General features: G+C 44.3%; 1 protein-coding gene across 3 annotated transcripts in view; it reads left to right on the top strand.

Annotated features, from left to right (window-relative positions):
- Positions 1–16,122, top strand: part of Cyfip2 (cytoplasmic FMR1 interacting protein 2) — a 120,984-nt gene that overhangs the window by 91,063 nt on the left and 13,799 nt on the right. The window lies entirely within an intron of this gene.

Genomic DNA, 16,122 nt, shown 5'->3' with positions numbered 1-16,122 from the left:
TGCTATGGCAACCTAGCCTTCAGAAGTCACCGGGATGAGAAGGGAAAACACAGCTCAAGGCCTCTGGGGTACCAGGAGATGTGGAGGTGGGGAGGGTGGGTCTCCTGTCAGCTCCTCCTTTCAGGAAGAACATCAATTCACACCAGGATGCAGGCGAATAATGGGGGCTGCAAGGAAAGGAAAATATTTCTCAGCTTCCCCCCCTCCCTGTCTGGGTGGTCACTTGCATATATTAGCAAGGAGAGCAAGACACTCGGGAGCAAAGACTTTCCCAGTGGAAAGGGACCTCGGCAGCACAGATGCACCTAGCCCCTGTGGAGAACCCGAGAGGGGAGCAGTTCACCTGAGTCACAGGATGCAGCAGCAGATCACACACACACACACACACACACACACACACACACACACACACACACACACTTCCAGTGCGATCCCAGCCTAGACAGATGGGCGGGGTAGGGTGACCAGGACAGGAATCAGGGCTCACCAAAGCTGTGTTCCCCTGGCTGCTTTGAAAGTTGGGGAAATCTTCAAGCAAAGGCTGGGATTTCTGAGAGTGAAATGGGGCCTGAATATTCTGGAACTTGTTAGTATAGGAAACCAGAATAAATATTGATGTGACATCAATTGTTCTTATTAAATAGAATAGCAAAACAACAATTCAGAAAGACTAAGGGCCATCCATAGAGGAACAGCTGTATGAACAGTGTAATGTCTATTTCTGGAAGACTCTGAAGCAGTTAAAAAGAGTAAAGTGAGCTGGCCATAGTGGCACATTTACCTGAAATCTCAGTGGCTCGGGAGGCTGAGGCAGGAGGATCATGAGTTCAAAGCCAGCCTCAGCAATTTAGTGAGGCTCTAAGCAACTTAGTGAAACTCGGTCTCAAAAGAAAAACGGTTGGAGATGTGGCTCAGTGGATAAGCACCCCTGGGTTCAATCCCAAGTACAGGAAAAAAAAAAAAAAAAGTAAAGCAATATAGCTTTCCACATATCAGCATAAGAAATGTGGAGAGGAAAACCAGCAAGTTCCTAGACAAGCCACATTGTGACATCATGTATAGAAGATGAAACCCACAAAATAACACCACACCAAGAAGAAATGTGGGAAATATATACTCATTTTCTCTATAGGTCAGGGAGGAAACCAGGATTAGAGGTCAACAGGGGCTTTACCCTTATCTGAAATGTCTTCATTTCCAACAAGGAAAGTTCATGTACTCTTCACCTAAAATTAATTTTAAAATAACATGTACTAGCTCTAGAAGAATGAGGGTACTGAAAAGTACAAAAAGGTAACAGAGAAGGCTTTTGTCCGTTTTTCTATTGTGACATTGCCTTTGTGTAATTTTTTCTTCTTTCACTGTTCTCTTGTGGATTCCATATTGGTCATATGCTAAAATACCTTCTTGCCTTTTATAAGAGACATTAATATGTAGGCAGAGGAAATAGAAATTTAAAAGATTACTTGGACAAAGATTTTCTTCATTAAGATATGTATTTGTTTCTCAAAATTCAGTATATAGTAGAGAAAATTTTTGGTGTTTTTAAAGTGTAACATACAAAGGCATAAAGTTTCAAGTGAATAGCTGGATCAAGGGACATGCCCAGGTAATACTCACCAGGTCTATAAACAAAACACTTGCAATGTTGTAGATAGTTCCTTTAGGGCACCATAAGTGCCCCCAAAGAAATGATTCTAATATCCCCAAAATGAGTTTTCTGTCCCTCACATGTAACTTCTTATGAATGGACTCATATACAGTATGATTCCCTTTCCTGTCTGACCTCTGTTGTTCAGCATCATGTCTGTGCAGTTCAAGTGGTGGATGGTTCTCCTTTCATGACCGAATATTCTCATTGCATGAATATATTAATTGAATTATCCATTTTATTGTGGACGAACATTCGTGTTGTTTAGTTTTGTGTTCTTATGACTATTCTTGTACCTGTCTTTTGGTGAATATATGTGTTATTTTTATTAGGTAAACTTGATTAGCTCCAGTAGGTACTACCAAGCAACTTTACACATTCATTTTATCAATTTATACTCCCATTCCAAAATTTCTTCACATCCTCATGAACTGAATTTGTCCATCTTTTTAATCCTAGCCATTTTGGTGGGTGAATCTTGATCTCATTACATTTTTTTATTTCTTTAGTGATTCTGAGCCCCTTCCCACATGTTACGGGCCATTTGGGATCCCTCCTTTGTAAAGTGCCATTCTACATCATTGCCCATTTTTAAATTGGGTTTTCTTTAATGGCTTATAACCATTAGATACTACAGATGCACGTGTTGCAAATGTATCAGTGTGGCTTATCTTTTGGTGAAATAGTTCTTAGAGATTAGGGCATCTATCTCTGGTTGGTGCCCTGTGATGCACTTAGAAAATCTTCCTCAAAGTTATGAAGATATGTTGTCTTCTGAAAGTTCTGAGTCTAGTCTTTCAAAGCTGAACAGAACTTGAAGTCTGTTATTTTCACTTGGAATGGATCTTTGGTCTTAATGGAGGCAGAGATCCAACTTCACTCTTTTCTTGGTGAAAAGCCCCTCTCCCTCCCTCTGTAGGGGTGGTACTAGGCTGGTTGTGTATCAAGTTTCTATAAATGGTCTGATCATAGCGGGCTCTTAATAGTTGTGGGATCTAATCTGAAATGAATCAATACTTAAGTATCTGCTTATATGTCTCATGTTTTTAAAGGAAATTGTTATGAACATCAAGTGTTTCTTCTGGCACCTCAGGCTGGGAAATCATAAGGTGGTCATTAGAGGAAAGAGGCAATCACCAAGTTTTCAATTCTATGTCGTTTTCTAGTCATCAGCTCACTGTTGATGCCCTTACCTACCAGGAGAGGGCGCTATTTGTACATGTGAGTGGTAGAAGGCTGAATTTCTGGGAAGGAGACGGCCATTCCTGCATAGTTTCTTGCCCAGGTCTTCAGACCCTGTTGCTCATTCCACAGAAACACTCTGAGGAGTCATTTGGGAACACTACTTCCTTTCCAGGAGGTAGGAGAGTCTGCACTGAAGCGCACCAATTCAGACACACACCAGATCTGGGGAAGGTTTCAGATACCTACCCTGGAGGTATCTGACACCAGGGTCAGAGAATCCTTTGTTGTACCCGGTGTCCTGCCTTGAAGGATGTAGAGCAGCATTTCTGACCTCGACCACTAGGTGCCAGTAGCGTCCCCCCTCAGATGTGCTGACCAGCAATGGCTCCAGGTATTATTGCCTAATATTCCTCTGGAAGACAAAACCTACCACTTACCAAGTGCAACTTGACATCTGGCAGATGGAAAAACTGAAGCCCCAAAAAGGCATCGAGTTTTCCCAGGGTCACACCTAGTGCAGGAATTGGGACAAGAAGCTCACTGGAGTATAGAAAGGTTTAGTTGAGCTTCTTAGATGGATTACTTTGTTGGATTGGTCCAGCCCCACATCTGCCCCCCCCGTCCCCCGTCTCTGACTTCTACTTTATAGTCCCTGTTTTCCAGTTCTATTGTCCTTATTACATCATCAAAATAAATTCCTTGACAGAAAACCCAGAGAAGCAGAAAGAAAACTAAAACCACATTGTCACACCAAAGTAATCACTGTTCATTTTCCAAAGGTTATTTTTCCAGATGTTTTTATGTTCTTTCATAAATATTAACATCTCTCACATAAAACTAATTGTTAAGTTAGTCATAAAAGGAATGTTCACCAAGCTCAGAAGAGGGGCTACCTCGGTGGGGGCACCCAGGGAGTCAGGAGCAGGAGAAAGGTCTCTTGCTTCTTACTTCACATTCTAGATTACTATTTGAATTTATTACAGTTAACATTTATTGCTTTCCTCCTTAAAAGGAAATAATTGCACATTTAAATGTACATAAATTGAATTCAAGGAAAGTAAAAATCAAATGCCTGCTTTCAGTAGCCCATCACAGACTCACTCTACATTCCTACCTATACTTGATCCAGAGTTATTTTGCCCACCCTTCTGAGGGTAACCTCCCTGGCTACCCAAGAAACATGCTCTCTCTCTTTGTGTGGGCACCCTCAACAGTGCCCCTCAGCCTTTCTGTGTGAACCCTACTTCCAGCCCAATACCAGAACCAGGGTATGTTATTGATTGAAAATAAGCCAGGCTATGTGGAAGGGAGACAGCTGGACTTCTATTAGTTCCTTGCCCTTGGGTGGCTTTATGATTTCAAGTGTCTTGACACTTTTCCAGGCATGGCCTAATCTCGAGAACAAACCTGCTAGGCTTATCAGCATATCAGGACCTGGCAAGATGGCCTGAGAATCACTGGTTCTGCAGAATGTGCCCAAGAGTCCCCATGGGCTCAGAGGGGGAGCACGCACCCCATCTCTGGTGGGACTGCTCACTGTCCACCCGGTAAGTTGACAACATGGAGGATTGGACCTCCAGGAGTGGACAAATAGTGGACAAGGTGATCTCATAGCTATTAACTCTTAAAAACAACAAACCCTTTCTTTCACAGTCTGACAGTGGCAGCAAGAGTTGATAAAATGAATTTGTCAGTTGATGGGTTTGCTCAAAGTTTTGCTGATGAAAGTTTCAGATCTGAAACATTTAGACACCAGCAGTCTGCGTACCCTACAACACAGTGAAACGGTATAAAAGGACTGATCTTGAGAAGCAGGTGGGGGATAGGAATGATCTCTACGAGGGCCACACTAGGCTTAATGACTAAGAATGAGGGGGAGGGCATTTCATCTCATTTCATTTGTCCAAATGAAGTGTGCCTGCTCACCCCCGAGATCCTCAAAACACCAGCTCTTGAGATAGGCTATCAGTCACCATTGTCCAAAGCCAATTCAGTCCTTGCCAATTTCATTAGCCTTCCAGGAGCTACTGAGAAATCAGAGCCTGTCTCTATGGGGAGACACCAATGGACAGAGTGCCTGGAAGCCGAGGGCTTAGGGTCACAACAGAGTTGGCTCTACGGAGTTACATAGCAGGTGTCTCCAAACACCAGGGAAAAGCAGTGTGGTACAATGGTGTCAACTTGGGCTGCTCATTAAAATCTACACCTGGAAAACTAAAAATCCTGATGTCAGACACCCATCTCAAGCCAGGGAAAACAAAGTCTCTGGGAGTGGGTCCAGGAATTCTGAAAACTCTGCCCTTGATCTTAAGGTACAGCCAGAGTGGAGAACCCCTGATCTTCTTGGGCTGGTGTTGCCAGGCTTAGGCATTGGTTCTGGTAAGTCCCTTTAGACTTACCTGTCACAATTTTTGCCATCTCTGCAGATCACTGATCCGTTATTTACAATGGTCATTTAAGTCCACTTTTTAAACTTATCACTTCCACTAAAAAGTGCAGGCTCCAGATGAAGGCTTTCCAGTGAAGGCTGTCAGAAAGATTGGCAGGCAACTCAAAAGGAAAGAACAGGTCATTATTATTAAATACCATTCCCTTGTACCTCCAAGTCACATCTTGGAAAATGTTCACCTTGTTTGGCACTGGCATGGGACCAAGGGAAAGCCACTTTCTAGGCCACCCTCTCTTAGCTGTAGATCTTTCCCAGCTGATCAGACATGATTCTGATCCCAAAATAATTATTCTCTGAGCCCCCGACAGGGGGAAGGGGTGGAGGAGAGACATGGTAATATATAGCATCAGTCATGGGAGGCACAGGTCGATGGGAAAAGAACACACACAGCCCACACAGACTAGGGTGAGATTATTACTGCCTCATTCAGCTAGGGCACCAGAGAAGGGAGAAGCACATGGGCAGGAACAGATGGAGCATCTCAGATGAAGGCCTGGAAACTGCAGCTGGTGTTTTCTGCCCAGAGGAGGGTCATGGGGGATGGAAGCCTGATTTTTTTGCCTGCTCCACCGGCCCCCGTCTCCTTGGGGCTTAACATCAGTATGCAGGAAACACTCACACTAATATGTTCATCCATATAAGGAAATGTTTAGAGCCGCAACTCTCTGGGCAGGCCCAGGCCCTCATCCCCGCTCTCCCACCAGAATGGGGATCCTGGGCTGGGGTGCTTCGGCCTCCAGTTTTCCCAGCTCATTTCTTTTCAATTACTTGTCAGAGATATGAAGACCTGATGCATTAGTGTTAATTGTCTTTTTGTGGCCTCAAAACCCAGAGCTAAAAGTTATTTAAGGAAATGTTGTTTTGAGATTTTGAGATTGGTTTGATGATTCCCTTTAGTAAATCAGCTAAAAATGGCAGTTTGTCAATCAGGAATGGAGCCTCAGGGTAGAGTCTTATGCTGTTCCATATCCTTAGGATCACAGTGAATCATTTACACACACACACACACACACACACACACACACACACACACACAATCTATGAGATATCCTTTAGCCAAGAGAAATCAAATCCCTTAGTAGTCTCAGACTAAGTTGGGAACATTCCAGGTTTTTTTGGTATTTGATATAAATCTTCATGGTCTATCAGTTTTAAATTAAGTATAACACAAAAAGAACATTTTAAGACTGAAAGCAATGCAAAAATAAAATACAAATCCCTTTAAGAATCTTGAGGTGGGTTCCTTACAAATTATTTGTGCATCTAGATTCTAAAAAATTTTTTCTCTCATGACAAAGACCAAATTTATAGCAGGCCTTGGTTCTAATCAACCATCTAATGATTAGTTGTCTCATAAACATAATGCATGTGCGGTTGTCACGTTGTGAGAGTAATAGCATTAGCATGACATTGGTACAAGCTAACGGTAGGAGTGGAAGTGGGAATTTTCTCTCATTAACTCCAGAGAGAAAATTCTCCAGTCGCAGAAGTGAAGATCTCAAGTGAGGTGATCCTGGAACTTTTGGTAATGGTGTTGCTTCGGAGTTTTTGTTTTGTAGAGCAGTTATCTATTATTCACACTTTAGAAATCCCATCATGGGCCCTGGTTCAAAAAAGATATATTAAAAACATATATATAAAAAAATAATTGAGGAAATTTAGTGATTATATATTAAGAAGCTTAAAATTTAGATGGTTTCAATACTGAGGTTATATAGACATCTGTCCTTGTTTTTACGGTTTAGGGCTGAAGTAACCATGTGTTTAATGTACTTTTGAATGATTCAAGAGATCAGAATTATAGCAGATGATGAGATGAGCAAATATTTTCAAATATTTTCTATAATTAGCACCTTTCATAATGCCAAGGAGGGATAGAAAACCTCAGAGAATCAAAAGAAGGAAAGGGGTCATTAGTAAGTCTAGAGAGGAAGAAAAGTTATGAGGGGTTTCATTTCTTCCTGCTGCTTCCGCTAGCTGGCAAGATTTATTCTTGGTAACTTATGCCCTGAAGCTGCTTCTGACCTCATTTTTTAAATTTATATACAGGCATCTGCTTGCACCAAGCTCAGTGATGACTCATACTGACCATCTGTTTGATTTACTATCAGGAAATATCAGTTCAGGATCAGAGGAAAAGGCAAATGGGACCAGGGATGCTGGCCAGGGGTCCCTTCAGACCTGGGTGTGGTCCTAGAGACACTGCATTGTCCACCCTTCCTTTAGACTGGCCATGGCAGTAAGACTCACCTTCTGCTGCAGGGGCTCTTATAGGCGAAGATGAGCAACAGTGCTTCCCTGCGTTAGGTAGGAGAGAGATGTCGCACACTCAGCTTCTCCGAGGGCTGCCTTTCTGTGCTCGAGCCGACGGAGGGACCTGCTAAGGGGGAAATTTACTAACGGGCAAAGCATCAGGGGACAAAATGACAGCTGACTTCTCCACGTATAGCAAAAGGATCCTGATACAGTCACAATCAGAACATGTGGCCCCTCATTGTACTCACCAATCAAACCCTCACCTTTGGCCCACAAGCCCTGGAAAATTCAGCACTTAGCCATGTTTACTCCTCCAGGCTCATATATTTTAGCTCATCCCCTCCCTGGCTGCACAACCCATCCATACTGTAAAGACAGCAGGACAAGTTGGGAAGATGCTGGGGTACAAATAGATCCTTTGTGGAAAAGGATCGTTAAGAGCAATCTCTCTCATGACTGGCACCGCACCCACTAGGATATGAGGCCCGTGGGCAGTCTACTCTGTAGAAACCATACACAGCAACCCTGGGCACGCTTGTCATCTGTGCTGGAGGTGAACTCCCATCCCACAAAGCTATGAGGGCCCCATCCGGGGCTGAGGATGTATATCAGATAGGGCACCCACTTACCATGCATGGAGCACTGGGTTCCGTCCCCAGTAACCATGTGCACGCGCACACACACACGATGCCATCATTATTTCCCAGGGACAGCAGCAGTGGTCTAAGACCCCTGGACCTGTTGACCCAACATTGTAGTCACTGGAGTTTGTTGTCCTCTGGTGCGATGGTTTCTGGGAGAAAACTCACCTCCTGAAATGCCCACACAGGTGCCACCTGGGTATGACTCACCAGTCAGCTGTTTGCTTTTCAAGGCAGCAGCAGACTGGCAGAAGGACTGGAGGTCTGTGTTCCAGTTAATTCTCAAGCTTAATTCTGTTTTTTATTTTCTATCCATGAACTTGCTGATTTCGTGTTCTGGTCATTTGTAATAAACAGTTCCCAGGGGCCTTTGCTGTTGCATTGCTGCAGTACGGGTCCAGCCTCGCCCCCCTACTGTAGCATAATGGTTCTGAGGATGTGTCCTTCTGTACCTAATGACTAGTGAGGGAGAATCAGGTGCTGGCAACACGTACCACCCAGCAGGTTCCAGCTGGCCCCTTGGAATTTTTTAATTCGGCATTTCTAACTTGCAACATGGTAGAGATGCAGGAGAACCCTCCTGCCTTTGTCCCTCTGAAAAAAAGATCTTTGTTCCATCCAAGATTCCAAAACTCAGCAGGATGAGATTGGTTTTAGAAAAGATGGATGATGATAATCCTGGGAGGCCAGAACTCCAGCTCATTAGGTAAGAAGTGATCTGAGTTCACTTACGCTCTGCCTGCATCCAAAGGAACATGCAGTACCTCACAAAGGAAGAGCCAGTGTCATTAAATGCAGAGACTGTCACATGAGCACTCTGTTGGAAAGGGCAGATCTTTAGACTCAGAAATCCTGACTCAAGTCTCGTCTGTGTACTTGGTAATTTGGAGACCCTAGAAATGTTAGTCTACCCTATGTTGGGGCTAAGTACCTACTTCTGAGTTCTTAGTAATTAAACAAGGGGATCAATGTGAAGACCCCAGAGCTTAAAAAGCAACAACTTATGGTTTAGATGTGAGCTGTCCCCCAAAACCTCACATGTGAGACAATGCAAATAAGTTCAGAGGAGAAATGATTGGGTTGAGACTCTTACAACCCAATCAGTGAATTAATACCCTGACAGGGATTAACAGTGGTAACTAAAGTGGTAGGGTATGGCTGGAGGTGGTGGGAATTGGGGGCATGATCTGGGGGTATATATTTGTATCTGGCAAGGGGAGACCTCTCTCTGCTTTCTGATCACCATATGAGCTGCTTCTCTCCGACACTTTCTTCTGCCTTATCTGAAGACCTGAGGAATCAAGCCAGCTATTGATGGATTGCAACCTCTGAAACCGCGAGCCTCTAAATAAACCTTTCCTCCTTTTTAGTTGTTCTGGTTAGGTCCTTTAGGTCCTTTAGTCACAGCAGCAAGAAAATCTAACTAAAACAGGTGGCAGCTTCTCCTGTTGTACCTTAAGGATTCTGTTTTGTCTCCCAGTCATGGGTGTCCTTGGCTCTCCCCTTCCCTAGGTAGTAGACGCTGGGTTTTCATGCAGCTGGCAGGGTCCTTATTGTTGGGTTCCTACAGCATCCAGGCTCCGCTTGGACTCTGTGCAGAATGTCATCCTCTGGCTTTTAGGTTGTCTGTCGGCTCACAGAGCAAGCAGTTAATAGGTTCTGATGACCTGAAGAGGGGGGAAAGCAGTCACACCCTATGTATAAGGGTGACATTCTTCCCTGCCTCTGGCCAGGAGGGTGGCTTTTCATCCCCATTCAGGTTGTGAACAGGATGGACCTGGAATCTGTCAGTCTTCCTTTGATCTCGGGTGCTACTGGGTCACTAGTCACATATAGTCAGAGGTGCCTGGCCACCTTGAGAAGCACCCACCTGCACACACCCATGCTCCTGTATCTCCTCTCCTCTGGGATCAGTTCCTTCCTTGTGTTGGTGACTTACAAGTTCAGCTCTCCCCCATGGGGCCCAAGGCCTTTTATCCAGAGTTCCCTTCTAGACATGATTCCTTGGAGGTCCACAGACATCAGAAGCCGGCTTCACCCACATCTGATCTCATCTCCCTCCTGCAAACACACCATGTCCCCCAGCTCCAAGAAGAGGCCTCGTGTGGCCTCATGTCCTCTCTCTCTTCATATCCAGTCATCTGGTCTATGGCAGGTGCTTCCTCCTCTCTGCCCCCTTTTACCCTACACCTTACCCACCTCTCTTGCCTGGAGGGTTTCAATACTCCTCCCCACCCCACCCGCCCCCATTCCCTTCTCTCCCTTGCAGCCAGAAGGTGGAGCTCTGATATTCCATTTCCCTGATGGAAGCCTCCACAGTAGCATCCAGACATCTAAGCACAGTTTTCAAATTCCACTCACTCCGCCTCCTGCTTGGCCCCCTTTCCTCATCTCACATCACCTCGCCCAACACTGCACACAGTGGCCTCAGTGCCTGGCCCGCCATGGTGTCTCTTGCCCTGGGGACTTTGCAGGTGCTGTTCTTTTTCACCTGAAACCCTGGTTCAGGCCTCTAGTTAGTATTTCCTTTGCCAAAAAGCATTTCCAGTCATCCTGCCCCCATCTGAATTGGTTGTCCAGAGGACTCGTGCATGTCCCAAGTTTAGCTCTTAAAAAAAAAAAGCAGGGGCATTTTTTTTTACTTTTGTCCTGTAAGGACTGTGCATGAGGTTTCCCTCACTCTGCATTCCAGTTCCCTGCAAAGAACCATGAGGGTAGTAGATACCTTCTATTTGTCCTGTGAGCGAGGGACTTTATCTCTGCTTAGATCTGTCCTAGTCAGAACTTCTTGTTTGAACTCTAGATCACAGTATACCCACGTTCTCCATGTTCTTCTCATTGGCCTCTCATATCAGACAAAATGCAGGTCCCAGGCATGCTGGTCCCTCCAAGAAGACTCACCCAGTCAGCGTTTTGCATAAGATGTGGGTCACTGCCTTTCTTCTCCATCAGAAGCAGACTGTGGCCAGACAGTTCAGTCTACAGACAGCTTAGTGGGGCCTTGAATGAATAAGAGCTCTGATCAGTTATTGAAAAGAAAAGGCACTGTGGCCAGGAGGGTTTGGGGGAACTTCTGGAAGGTGAAATTCAAGTGGAGTTTTGTTAGATGGATAAGATTAAGTGGAGAACTTTGTGAGTTGGGAGGAAAGAATTAAAAGGTATAAGTTGACATCGTAAGTGGTCCAGTGCTTTGGAATTACGCCAGCACACCACCGTTAAGTTATTTACACAAATTCAGATTAGAGGTTACCTCTGGGAATAGAAGTATCAGTGATTTCCTGTTTGGGCGGTGGGACGGGGGCTAGAAGATGGTTCCGGCCTCTTGTCATTTTTTAAACTATATATGTATGTCACTTTTTTTTTTTTTTTAAGTTTAAAGAATAGTAGTTGTTATGACCAAAAATCCATTAAATCAACAAATGATCCTGATATGAGCAAGTCTAAAGTTTCTCAAGTGATAAAATTTTAAGTGATTTTCTCATACTTTTGATAATTGTGTTTTTCATAACATGTATATATAATGAGGAGAAAACTATTTCAAACTTCCCGTCTTAGTCTATTTTCTGTTGCTAAAACTACATACCTGAGACTGGATAGTTCATAAGGAAAATAAATTCATTACTTACCTTTCTGCGGGTTGGGATAGCAAAGGGTGAAGGGCTTGTTGCTGGAGGAAGCTACAGAGTGCTGAGTAATTCAGGGTATCATAAGGTAGGGGCCTGAGAAAAAAGACAAAGTCCTGACTTTGGTGGAGTCCCTGCCTTGTATACAGGAGGCCCTGGGTGTGATCTCTACCTCATCAAAAAAAAAAAAAAAAAAAGAGACAAAGCCAAACCAACTTTGATAACAGACTCACTCTCCAGATAACCCATTGTCCCATTAATCCATTAATCCATAGATGGATTAACCTATTCATGAGTGCAGAGCCTTTCTGGCCCAATAACCTCCCCAGGATCCCACCTCCAAATTCCATTACATGTGACTTTGGGGATTGGGTCAACACGAGTTTTGTTGGAGACATTCAAACCTTCCCTGTGTAGGTGGGGCTAGTTAGGAAACCACGTAGGGCCTCAATTTGCTCATCCACAGGATGGACAGGAAGACCTGCCTCCCAGAAATGCTCTAGAGTGTAAAGCAGACGACAGGTATAGAGCACCTGTCATGTAGTTGATGCTCGGAGAGCTCACTGCCTCCACTTTCCCAAAGAGCAGAACAATTATGCTGTTACTGACTCTGTTCTAGGGAGGAACCCTTGGAGACCATTTAATACAGCCTCTTCATTCTGTTGCATTGAAATTGCTCTTAATCACACACGATCACAGATCAACTCATACAAATGAGCTTATGATGAAAAACATCATTCTGGGCTCCAACGCATCTCTCCCCGCTCACACCCCAAGCCCCGAAACAGCCTGTCTTTATCACTTCTTTCGAGTTCTTCTGGTTATTTCCATAGCACTTGACAGAGATAACTTCTATTTCATAATTAGCAACTTTAGATGGTATTTATCGACTCCCTGGTGAGAACGATGGGATTTCAGCTCATTTCTTTCTCTCCCCTCTTCCTCTCAGCATTTGATTATAGTACTCCTCACCTCTTTTGTTTCCTCCTGTAATCATAGATAATGTACTTACACCTCCACTCTTTCTTTTGGTAATTAGATTTAGTGTCTTGACTCCTTTCCAGGATAAGACTGAAACACTGAAAAAACTAACACTCCTGGCTCTTCCACCTCCGACGCCCTGTCAGCTAACACGTTTATATCATCAAGCTGTATTTTTAAATAATATTCATATTCTGTTCTACATCTGTGATTTATCCTTAAATGGAGCCTAAAACAAAAAAATAATATTTGCATTAACCTGTGCAAATATAGTTGTTTGTAGACAAGGTGGCCGGCTAGGATTTAATTTCCTTCTGTTTGATTTCAGAAGCAGGACTCCAAAAGAAAAGCTTTTGATTTAAAAATTAAGAATTAGTTGCTTTGAGGGTGTGGTTTTTTTGTTTGTTTGTGTTTTGCTTTTTTTGACTACATTTTTGAAGTAACATTCACTGTAGAAAACAGTGAATGCTTACAAGTAGGAAGAAAAGGAGAGAGGGATAGAAAATTAAAAACAGCTGAAAATCCCATGACACGGAGCATTTGTTAAAAAATATTTCATACACTTCATACCGAGTAATCAATAAAGTTGACGAGAAAATACTCATCTCATTAACAAGGAGATGTAGGAAGATACAAGATAGAGAATTGAGAGAACAGAATCTCTTCTTACATGTCAGACGCCCAAGTTTCATTCCAGATGATATTTGAGTATTTACTATATATCAGGTATAGTGTTCACCTTTGGGAATAAAATATAATAAAAACATGAACCTCATTTCTACCTTTATGGAGGTTAAATTCCAATGAGGGAAGATAGATATTAGACAGTCCCATAGAGGAATATATGATATAGATTGATCTCAAATGCTGTCAAGGAAAAGCATTGCTCCTTGGAGGACATTTAACAGAAACCTACATGGACGAGGAGGTATTGGGGGACGGGGAGGTATTGGGGGACGGGGAGGTATTGGGGGACGGGGAGGTGTCCAGAAAGTGTTCTGGAAAAATGTTTGAATTGAGATCTGAAGGAAGGGAATTGCTAAGCAAAACGAGTAGGGATGAGGAGATGGATAAGGAGCATTCCAGAGAGACAGACAGACAGCACGGGCAAGGATTCCCTCATGGACATAAGGACAGCCAGTTTGAATGACAAAAAAGCTACCAGCAGAGCCAAGTTGGGGGCACGGGGACGAGGAGAGGGAAGGGAACCAGTGCCGAGTGGGCTTCAGAGGCCAAGTAAGGCCCCTTCCAGCAGAGCATGGCCTGCAGGTTGCTGGGCAGAGTGGACCCTCCCCTGGGTGGGGACTCCCTAAGATAAGGAGGAGACAGAGGAGGTCAGCCATTAGCACCGGCTCCCACAATGGCAGCTTGTTCCTGTTGTTCACACAGGCTTTTCTTTGTGTGTCCCCACTGGCTGTTTTTATTGGTGGCAATGATCTCAGCTAATGAATGCCAGACAGGCATTGTCCAGGGAAGGTGCTGCAGAGTGTGCAGCTAGCCGCCTCAGGACACAAATGACCTTCCAGGCAAATGCGTCCCCACCTCTCTCAGGAGGCCACAACCTTCTCTTTGAGACAAATGGCATCCTAGAAAACACACAGGAAGCACGCCAGCTCAGAGCACCAGAAAACCCTGGGTCTGCAGTTTGCGAATGTGGGGGATGGGCTCAGAGCTGGTAAAACAGCATTTGTCTCCCCAAAAGAAATCTGAAGTAGCAGCTCATTGTGAAAAATGAAGACAGCAGCCACTTTGCTTTTTGTTGCAGAGGACCCGGAGCTTTCTCTTTCCTGTCCCCAGATCAACCGAAATTCACAGAATCCAAAGCTGATCCTTCCCACAACGGCTAACCTTTTCTAGGAGCAACTGAAAACTTGGCAGTGTGGCTGTGAGAGGCAGAACTTTGCTTGGAACAACTTAAATTCCAGGAGGCACCTCCTTATGTTTAAAATAAGATCCAAACTCAGTACCCTGCTTAGCAGGCCCCACGTGGTTTGTTTGCTCCCTACCCTAGGGCCTCCTGCTCTGTGAATTATAATTGCTTTCATCACTATTGTCCAGCTTATTCCCTACCACAGGGCCCTTGAACTGAAATGCCCTTTCCATACAGGGAGCTTCCTCACTTCATTCCATTCTCTATTCAGATATTACTGCCCCCTAAAGATTTTTCCCAACCACCCTTCCTCACTCCCAGCCCACGCTCTAGCCTATTTTACCACTATCTGAAATCTTATCATTTGTTTACTTGTTTATATATGTCTATGGATTTAAATTCCAGTACAGCAAAGGTCTAGTCTAACTTGTTTGACAGCATATTGGCAAAGCCTAGAATAGTGCCTGGTGCTCAATGAATACTTGTTGGGTGAACAAGCGGGCAGATATGAGAGCTACAAGTTCAAACTCAGAGGACTGTCAGAGACAAATTCTCTTATTCATCCAAGAAACATTTATGGGGTAAGAATATTCAGTTAATGACTGTATGCTAGGCATATCATAATGTTATTTCTGGGAATAAGAGGCAGAGACACACCATCCGTCCCCTTAAAGGGCTCATGGTGTTGCGATGGTCAACATGGAAAGAATTAAGAGATACGAGAAGCACCGGGACACAGACTAGCTGGTCTGAAGAGGTGAAGATGACGAGGCCCAGGCTCATGCATGGGCAGATGAATTGAGGAGTGTGCCATTCTGTGGGCAAGGACTCCCAGATGGGAGAAGGTCGGGTTTAGAAGTGTTGAGCTATGGCACATCCAGGCAGGGACAGCCAGCTAGGAGCCCTTGAGTATGCAAGTCTGGAACTTGGCAAATAAATAAATAAAAACGTGGTGGAAATATAGACTTGATAAGTCACAGGCCATGAGTGGGTCATCACGTCACCGGAGTTGGTGAGATAAACTAGGTGGGTGGAGTAAAAACCCACATTTAAGGTATTTTAAGAAAACCAGTATTGAAGGGATGGTCAAAAGTAAAAACCGGCAAAGAGGCTAAAAAGGAGAAACCTAAGTGATAGAAGAACACAGCGCCACAGTGGCTTAAGAGGACAGCACCTGACAGTCCAGGGTCACCATGCAACATGAGGGGAAGGTATCCAGAGCCCTTGTGCCATGGTAGTGTGCCTGCACACGATACTTCTGTTTGCTGAGGAGGAAGGGGAAGGCTAGGGAATGGAGAGGGATGTCTCCATCTCTCTAACAAGGGGCTCAGCTTTGAGGGAGGGAGAGAAAGATGATGTAGTCCAGAGGCAGCCTTGCTTACACCAAACCAAAGTCTCCAGCCATTAGCGTTGTCCAGAAATGGGCTGACTGCACCCAGAAGAATGGGTTCTTCATTGCTGGAGGC

Source organism: Callospermophilus lateralis, chromosome 5 (assembly GCF_048772815.1).
Source record: "Callospermophilus lateralis isolate mCalLat2 chromosome 5, mCalLat2.hap1, whole genome shotgun sequence".
NCBI lineage: Eukaryota > Metazoa > Chordata > Mammalia > Rodentia > Sciuridae > Callospermophilus > Callospermophilus lateralis.
The sequence above is the reverse complement of the archived record's forward strand: the minus strand, read 5'-3'. Positions and strand labels throughout refer to the sequence as shown.